The sequence below is a fragment of the Capra hircus genome, chromosome 5, assembly GCF_001704415.2.
Source record: "Capra hircus breed San Clemente chromosome 5, ASM170441v1, whole genome shotgun sequence".
NCBI classification, from domain to species: domain Eukaryota; kingdom Metazoa; phylum Chordata; class Mammalia; order Artiodactyla; family Bovidae; genus Capra; species Capra hircus.
Window position 1 is genome coordinate 19,041,294 of NC_030812.1, and position 10,433 is coordinate 19,051,726.

Consider the following 10,433-nt stretch of genomic DNA (forward strand, 5'->3'; position numbering starts at 1 on the left):
AATGGGAGAGATTGACACTATATGTCACCTGATATGACTCACTGAGAGAAACACAACCCCACTTCCATGATGCGTATGTATGTGTGTTATTTGCTCAGTAGTGTCCTACTCTGCGACCCCACGGATCCTCTGTCCTGTCCTCCGTCCATGCGATTCACCAGGCAAGAATACTGGTGTGGGTTGCCATGTCCTTCTCCAGGGGATCTTCCCAACCCAGGGATCAAACCCAGGTCTCCTGCATGGCAGGCAGGTTCTTTACCATCTGAGTCACCAGGGAAGCCTGCTCTTCCATGATATTTCTGGCAAAATGCAAATGATCATAAGGAAACACCATACAAACCCAAACTGAGGGAGATTATTCAAAACAACAGGTAGAAATCTTCAAAAACATAGCAGCCATGAAAGACAAGTCCAGATTGAAGATCAAAGAGACATCAAAAGTGAAGGTGACGTATTATCCTGGGTCAGAACCAGAAACAGGAGAGAGATATGGGGGGGGGGGATGGTACATACTAGAATAATAAGTGAAATTTGAGTGGCATGAGTGGATTACATGGTGATACTGTGTAAGGGTCAGCTTTGTGCTCTTGATGGCTGAGTTGTGGTTATTATGTGGGAGAACGTCCTTGTCTTTTTAACAAATTCACATGATCATATCTAGTGAAACTAGGGCATTATGTTTGCAACTTTCGATTTTTTCAGGGAAATAACTCACCAGATAGACAATAGATAAAGATAGAGATAGAAACACACAGATAACGATAAAACAGAAGTATCAAAATGTTAGGAACGAGAGACTTTGGGTAAAAAGGATATGGCAGTTCTTTGTATTAATTGTTCTGTGTCTGTGTCTTAGAGCAAGAGACAGTAGGTTGCTTACCATTCCTCTTAAAGTGAGAATGTTCACTATCATCATAAAACAAACATCTGTAGCTACAGACAGTTATTATTGCAGGCAGACAGTTTACCCTCTGAGCCACTAGGGAAGCCCTATTATGATATATACGATATAAATAGACAGTATCCATCAATCTTTTTTATATCTATCTTGCAAAAGTATAGACTTCCTTGATGGCTCAGTGGGTAAAGAATCTGCCTGCAATGCAGGAGACACAGAAGACGTGGGTTCCATCCCTGGGTCAGGAAGATCCCCTGGAGGAGGGCATGGCAATCCACTCCAGTATTCTTGCCTGGGAGATCCCATGGACAGAGGAGGCTGGCAGACTAGAGTCCACAGGGTCGAAGAGTCAGACACGGCTGAGCGTCTAAACACGTGCACATGTGTATACGTATATAATTTGCCTGGGACGCTGAGGGTCTGCTGAATTAGAGTATGGGTGGGGATGGAGTGCCCCTAGAAAGCCCAGAGGCGACAATGGACGGCCAGCCCAGCGGGTCACCCTTTAAGCAAGTCCTCTCAGTTTCGAGAGCTCTTGGGTGGGTCTGGGAAGGAAGGCGTACTTCTGTTTCTCGTCCTGGCTTCTGTCTCACATTCCAAGCCCAGTGCCTACTGTCCATCTCTCTCTGGCTACTTCCCTAGAGTATAAATGCCTGACGATGACTCAGCAAATCTTCCCAAACCGAGTTTTCTCAAAAGCCTAATGTGTTCTCAGAAAACAAATGAAAACAAAAACAAATAATCCATTTGATTCTAAGTTGAATAAGTCTACATACCCCTTCACAGAAGAGCTCCTTCCTGGATATTTATAAAATGTATTCATTTATAAATGGCTTGCAAAAGGCTGCATTTTCTATAATTCAGTATTTCACAGATGCTTTCAGCCACGGAATGCTTTCCCTCCCACTTAACACCTATCGGATAGCAGCCAGTGACATTTGTGTTTCTTCAGGTGCTTAGTCCCAAAGCCTGTGTGAACTGTGAAGGACACTGATGGGAAAAGCATGAAGGTACCCAGCTCTGGGAATGGCTCACTCAGGACCTGGCGCAGGCCATTCCTTCTTAATCTCACAGCTCTGCTTTCTTGCGTATGTCAGCTTATATGCAAGGTAACTCCCCTCTCGAGATTTCAAGATGCTGTAAGCAGCAACTGGGTCTAATACTTCTGCCTTCATGGACAGACAAAGAACGTATTGTGTTCATCCTGCTCAGATAACCTCTAACCCGTCCCCAGATCCAGGGAAATGGGATTGCCCTGTGAGCTTGGACCAGCCAGTGCTCACCCATCCGTACATGGTGGCTACACCGTGGGGAGGGGGTGGGATCGATATGGGGTGGGGTTATCAGAATGTCCTCCACAATGTGGATCTTAAGCCAATAGAGTACTGCGGTCTTGTAACTGCTTGCTCTAGCCACACACGCTCCCCAGACAATCACCCGCTCCTCATGCAGTCCTCGACCAGGTTAACCTGTCCTGGGGTGAGGAAGGGGCCCCCTGAAAGTTGAGGGTAGGGGGCAGAGGCAGTGGCTGACCCAGTGGCTGCTCACTGAGGAACAGATAAGCAAGCCAGTGAATTGAGTTGCCTTTTCCATATTTTCCCTTGCTTCCTTTTTTCACGTTCTTTCCCACGATTGGATTTTTCTTCTTCTTTAGCCCCACTGGGCAAGCCTGGTCTCTAGGAACAGCTATGTTCAGGACACTTCTGAAAAGAGTGCTGAACACAGATTGCTTGCCAGTTTCCCTACTGGAGGCTGAATTCCAAAGGTTATTTTCTTTGTCTTAATCTCAACCTTTTGCCTCATAATTTTGAAGTAAAACCCTTTCCAAGACAGGTCCTCACAAAGTGCTTAGAACTGAACAATGTGTCATTGTTACACTTGCAGTAATTCCCAAACAGCATCAGTGAATTCAAATATTTGTAAATTTGCATGGGTCAGTCGGCTGCAGCCAAGGAGACTCTCATGCCGAGGTTAATGACGTAGCTTTAGTTTGATCTAATGCAAACAATGAACAGAAATCAACACAGGTTGGATTTTCCTACCTTTCCTGTGAAATAGTTAATGCCACAAATACAGTGCTTTCAGAAGACTACGTCTCATGGCATCTGGTCCCATCACTTCATGGGAAATAGATGGGGAAACAGTGGAAATAGTGTCAGACTTTAGTTTTGGGGCTCCAAAATCACTGCAGATGGTGACGCAGCCATGAAATTAAAAGATGCTTACTCCTTGGAAGAAAAGTTATGACCAACCCAGATAGCGTATTCAAAAGCAGGGACATTACTTTGCCGATTAAGGTCCATCTAGTCAAGGCTATGGTTTTTCCAGTAGTCATGTATGGATGTGAGAGTTGGACTGTGAAGAAGGCTGAGCGCCGAAGAATTGATGCTTTTGAACTGTGGTATTGGAGAAGACTCTTGAGAGTCCCTTGGACTGCAAGGAGATCCAACCAGTCCATTCTGAAGATCAGCCCTGGGATTTCTTTGGAAGGAATGATGCTGAAGCTGAAACTCCAGTACTTTGGCCACCTCATGCGAAGAGTTGACTCATTGGAAAAGACTCTGATGCTGGGAGGGATTGGAGGCAGGAGGAGAAGGGGACGACCGAGGATGAGATGGCTGGATGGCATCACTGACTCGATGGACATGAGTCTGAGTGAACTCCGGGAGATGGTGATGAACAGGGAGGCCTGGCGTGCTGCGATTCATGGGGTCACAAAAAGTCGGACACGACTGAGTGACTGAACTGAACATCTAGCTTTGAAGGCTGACCACCACTCATTCATTACCCAAGTGATGAAGGATTCTAGGGCTTAGTTGCCTACCCTAGGAAGCCTCAGAAAGTGCCTGAGCCTGTCCCAGAGCAGGTGTCCAACTAGACATACTCTCTCCTTCCTTCTTTTCTGTCCCCCAGTCAATGCCCCAAAGGAAAAGACCCAAGAAATTAGTGAAAATTAATGTAACTGGTTACTCCTACAGCTACTTTCTGGTTGCCATTCCTGAAATTATCAGCCTTTTGTTATTAGATTACTGCCTAATTCATTTGAAAAGTCACAAGTAATGAGGTATGTTATCACACACACATGCACACATACGTTTCTAAAATTGAAATATAGTTAATTGATAAAATAGGTATAAATAGAGTTATTTCATAAAATGAATGCTGTATTAGTTCCTGGTGATTAGCAGGTATTAGCAAAGTGATTTATTTATGCATCTATATACATATACACATATATTCTTTCTCATATTCTTTTCCATTATGGTTTATTACAAGATATTGAATATAATTCCCCTGTTGCTTATTTTATAAACGATGGTTTGTATCTGCTAATTCTAGACTCCTAATTTATCCCTTCCCTCTCCTTTCCCCTTTAGTAGCCATAAGATTGCTTTCTATGTCTATGAGTCTGTTTCTGTTTTATAAATAAGTTTGTTTCTGTCATATTCTAGATTATTCCACATATAAATGACATCATATGACGTTTGTCTTTCTCTGACTTGCTTCACTTAGTGTGATCATCTTTGGGTCCATCCATGTTGTTGCAGATGTCATTATTTCATTCTTTTTATGGCTGAGTATTATTCCATTCACACATTTCAGTGTGAGAACTTCAATGCTTCAATTCAAAGCTTCAATTCAAAATGATGATGGGAGCTGAGAAACTTAAGCCTTCTCACCATCAAGTACTTGCTACTCAAGTCAACCTTAGCGATGAATTTGGTTTAAATGTTTAGGGTCCCTTTGGGCTACAAGTAACTCCTTAAAACCTGATGCTTATCAAATGCCTGCCTCAGAGAAGAGTCAGAGCCAAACAGTTATGAGAGTTTCTTGAGGCTCATAACTCCACAAGGCCACCTTAGATGTGTGAATCTCCTTTAGTCCCAGAATGACTTCTGCATTGACCAGTTCAGCAGATGTAACACAGGATCATAGAGTCTCAAGAGAGGAGCTGGGCTTAAATGTTCCATGGTCTATTATAAGCTACAGTTTTCTTGCCAGTTGGTAAGCTAACCTCCCCTAAGCTATCTTCTGCCTGGCAGAGTCATCGAGATCCTTATCTTCTTTATGCTGACCTATATCCTTCTAAAAATCCCTGTATTACCTGAAACAAATCAAGTGAATGTCTAATCTTTGAACCCACAATGATTTAGCTCAAAGTTCTCGCATTTTCCAAATCTTCTCTTCTCTGCAAATGTTTAACCACCTGCAAATGTTTAAACCCTCCTTCTGAAATGACTTCCAGTTGCTGCAGCTTCTCTGCCTGCCCCCCTTATCTATCCTCTCTAAAGTTCTCAATCCTACCTCCTCACCTCCAATAACCCAACCAGCATCACAAAGCACATCAGACAGCCGTCCATTCTAAGCATGTGCTCTGTATTTCTAGCATAAACAGAAGGCTTTTATGAAATCAAACACGTACCTTCTTTTCACTCTTTTGAATGATCAGAGTAGAGATTTTTCTTCCTAATCAGAACCATGGCTCCCAAAGATTGTTAGAACCAAGCTCGTGAAAAATGAACTCAAAAGTATGATTATGGTCTTGAGGAGAACATGATGAGTCTTCTTTTGATCTCCTGACCACCCATCTTCACTGGGTAAAATAAACAAAGGTATTGACTCATTTCAATTTACTTAGCTAGTACTTGGAAAATAAGTATCTGAAAGAATATGTCAATGTTTTTATGTATATTCAGTTTTTGACTGCAAGTCCAGATGGCTCAGTGGTAAAGAATCTGCCCGCCAATGCAGGAGATGGTGGTCCAACCCCTGAGTCAGGAAGATCCACTGGAGAAGGAAATGGAAAACCCCAGTATTCTTGCCTGGTGGGCCACAGTCCAAAGGGTCGCAAAAGACGAACATGACTTATCAGTTAAACCACAATAGAAAACCTAATAACTGCATAAACTGTAGGATATTACTGAATGCTGGCATCCAAAGCTGGATGCATTAGAAAGGTCTATGCTTTTGTTTTTGTTTTCCACTCAAGGTTAGAATCTGTGACTCTGCCTCCAGAATTCTGCTTGGCATTTTCACATAACTGTGTTCAAGACGGAAAGTTCTGAAAATGATGGAGCCATCAGCAGACTTCCCCTCCCATCTCATTAGTCAGGGTGGAGGCACCAGGCCAATCTGATCTATAGAGAAGCAAGGAAGTGAGTTTCTGGCAAGGGAAGTGGATGGTCATGACCAGGGAAAGCATCTGCTTCGTTGTGTTTAGAATACTAAAAAAAAAAAAAAAGGCTTTATTTTATGCTAAAAATTGATACATAATTATTAAGAAACTTGGTGGAAAAAAAGTTTTCCCAATGCCATTGCCCAAAGTCGTTTTTCAGTGTACTATTTTAACACTGTTCTAATCGTACTGTACAGTGTGAATTTTTTCCTGTTTTCTTCATTTAACATGGTTATTTTAAAGCTCTATGGTTTTTGAAATACAGCTCCCATTTTGAAATAAAATAGACGCCAAAGGAAGCAAGACGGGACAGTGGAAAGAGGGCTGGCTCAGGAGTGAAGAGAACATGCTTGTGGCCTGGGCCCTGGTACTAATCCATCACTGTATTCCTGTTTCCTCGAAGTAGAGAACTGTGTTTCCTTAGTTCCCACATTTCCAAGTCTTTAAGATCATGAGAGTTGTACCTTTGAGACACCCAAGCACACTGTCCAGATGCTGACTCAATACAGAAGGTCAGGACCACAGAGTCAAGCAGACAGGTGAACTGGAGGTTAACACTGAATGAACTGAAGGCCTGACACATAATAATGTAAGATATAATACATAATATGTGCTACATGACATTAATATAATACCAGTCCTTATTTTTCAGAAGTCAGAAACCTGCATGTTAATGTGAAATTATTCACTTTTTACACATGGGCTGATGCTGAAGGTCTGATGCTGAAGCTGAATCTGCAGTCATTGGAAAAGACCCTGATGCTGGGCAAGATTGAAGCCAAAAGGAGAAGGCAGCAGCAGAGAATGAGATGGTTGGATGACATCACTGACTCAATGGACATGAATTTGGGCAAAATCCAGGGGATGGAGAAGGTCAGGGAAGCTGGGCATGCTGCAGCCCATAGGGTCACAAAGTCAGACACGACTTAGCAACTGAACAACAGCAAAACATGGGCACCTAATTTGAAAAACAAAATACTTTAGAAGCCAAACAAAACATGTCTGCTAAATGCAGTCTGCAACTCTGGCTAAACTAGTGGCCAACTTGAGCAACACCAGATAAAAAGATGTACAGGTATATCACAGAGGAGTGTTAAGAAGAGCTGCTTATCAGACATTCTGGCTATACCGCTACTGGGTGATTACAATCCATCTAAAATATTGAATGTTTATGTTAATGGTGAATAAATACAGTCTATGATTTTATCATCTCTAGTGTTTTACATTGATGGTAATTGATAATTACTTCCCACTGCCGTTTCTGAAACACTCCGGGGTAGGAGCTGAGCTTTGATGTGCTCTTTTGAATACATGTGTGCTGTACGGGAAACATCTGAGTCAGGACCCTGCTAGGCCACGACTCGTTTCATATGTGTGTTTCATGTTCATGACTTTTTGTGGTTCAAAATCACGTCTTGCGTCTTTTGTCTCAATCATTCAGGGTAAGGACAAAATGAAAATGAAAAAGTCTTATGAAATGAAAAATGATGAAAGTCTTAGACAAGAGTTCCCTTGAGAAGGAACCGCCACCGCAAGCAGTTTGTTCTCCTCTCACACTGATGTTGCATCTTTAATCTCTCCTTTTCGGAGAGACAATGAATGATCAACGTCACCAGTCACCGCGGGCCTTCGCGCTCCGTGATTTAGACTCTCACTAGCTGAGAGCAGGGCAGAAGGAGGATTTGACAACTTTGAACTTTCTATGTGCTTTTTGCCTTCGCCACAGTTGTTATTAGAGTTCTAAAAAGGCAACAGCTCCCTACCAGAAAGTCGAGTTTCTAAATGATTCATCTTCTCACGGTCGTTGATATTTAATCCAGGTGTAGGAATAAACAGTATAGCCCTTGGGTTCTCTCCTCGGGGCTTGGAAAGGCTTCAGTGAAATTCTATAGCAGAAGGCCCCTGGGCTTCCCCTGACTTTCTTTGTTCCACCAACTTTTTATCTCTGAAAAGCAGAGGGATTTCCTTCAGGGATTAAGCTGAGGAAACAATTTAAGGTAGCGATAGAGTTTCATTAGCATCATGAGACGCAAAAATGTCCTGAAGTCAATTCAACAAGCAGCTCTTTGCCCCGATCTTGGAAGGTTCCCCCTGTATATCCAGCAGAGAGGATCGCCATCCCTTGCCTCAGTGAGGCTTCTCATCCTCTGATCTGGCCTCACCAATATCTTGGAGTGGTTTTTTGAGTAAGGCAAAGAGGTGTCTCACCTGAATGTGATGCTTGCCTTTTTTTTTTTTTTTTTTTTTTTGCTTTTTCATTTAAAATTTTTACCCATTTTATTTTACTAACATGAAATCATTTTGAAATATGGTTGATTCATGTTGTTGTACAGCAGAAACTGGGGCTTCCCCTGGTGGCTCAGTCGATAAAGAATCTGCCTGTAATGCACAAGACCTGGGTTTGATCCCTGGGTCAGGAAGATCCCTTGGAGAAGAAAACGGCAACCCACTCCAATACTCTTGCCTGGAGAATCCCATGGACAGAGGAGCCTGGTGGGCTATATAGTCCATGGGCTTGCAAAAGAGTCGGACACAACTTAGTGACTAAACCACCACCACAGCAGAAACTAAAACAACATTGTAAAGCAAGTTTATTCCAATAAAAAAATAAAAGGAAATGGAACATTCCAAAAAAGATAACTTAGAATAAAAATTTAAACACACACACACACACACACGGAATGAATAGGTCCTATTCTCATCCTGCCGTGTTCTGGTTTTGAGTCACTGAGAGGAGCAGAGGTAGAGGACTAAGACAGATGATTGATTTTCTTAATGACAGACCTTAGAAGCTTCTGTTCAAAGAATGACACGCAAGTGAAAAGTTTCTTGTTCACAGAAGGCCAGTGCGCTACTCTACAGATTGCTCCTCCTCGTTCTTCTTATTCCAAACCCGGAGTCTGCAGAAGGCTTAGGATAAGACAGTAAAAGAAAAGGATTTGTGTCAAAGCAGCTACTAATGCTAGCCTGACATACCCATCTCCTGTCAACACAAAGCTAGATAAAAAGTACATACTTGGCTGCTATTCAAGAGCCACTGAAAAAAACCTTGAAATAAACAACATATATCACATTTCTATTAGATTTCTCAAAAGTTTACATTCTGATTGATGCCTGACATTTACTTTAAAAATGTTCAGTAGTGGTAACCTAAATGAACAAATTTTAAAGTAACCATGAAAGAACCATGTTTATATTAATTACTCTTGAAGCCCTAAAGTAACTGTGTTTTTGTTAATTACTTTTGAAGTAAAACAAGTTTCATTCTCTTTTGGTTAATGATTAACCTCAACATTTTCAAAGTGCCAACTATTTTTTTCACATTTCCTATGCAACTTTATATTTTTCTTTTACTTATTATGATCACTCTTTACATTTTTAGGGAGACATTTGGTCCATACTTTCATTATTTTGGCTATATCTCATCTAATTTGACATATCGCATATCCACTTGCATTTACAAATACTCTTCACTACATTTGGGAGTTTACTGTCTGGCCTGAATGTAATTCAGTTAAGTTTTCTCTTTCATATTTTCTGATTAGTAAATCTGATTTTATGATTTACTCTCTAGATGTATGGAATACAGAGTTGTGACTTACATATGTGTTACAGTATGTGGTCAATATTTGTATAAAATACACTTGGGCAAAAAAGCAAACTTGGTTATATTTCGATATAGTTTTTCACACATATGTTAAATCTGCTATATTTTGTATCACTTTCTGTCATGTGGATTAACTAAATTCTACTTGCGAACTATCGATATTCCTAATTACATTATGTGTTGCATTTCTGCCAATTTTTTCTATTCATGTCCTTAGAAGTTTAAGGTGATTGAGTTATTTCTCCTGCTGCTTTTGGTTGTGAAATCTACCTTATTATGAGAAGAATTTCAAATCAGAGGCTTTATTTTTAATATTGATAGAAACCTGCTTGAGATTTGGTCCAAAAGAAAATGCAACTGATGGACTTTGCAAACAAAAAGTAGTTATACACACCCTTTCCACCCCCGTTAACCTCTGCCTCTTGGCAAGCCATTGACCTATTTTCCTAGTAAGGCCAGGCTACCATTGTGTTATCTGGCTGAGTCACAGCTGGGGCTTACAAAGGACAACCTGGCAATTACACTGTGTTCCTAGATTCAATGTACATTCATAAATCCTCTGGTGCATGGAGTCTAAGATCTTGTGACTTGCTAAGGCAGCATATTGTATAAGCCATCAGGGAAAATGAAGCATACAGCGTATTGATGTAATTCCACTTATCTACTGCAGACCTGTTTTTATCATTAAATTTGCTCATGAAGTGAACACAATTATTTGTCAGTATACTCCAAATATTTAAATTTTTTTCCTT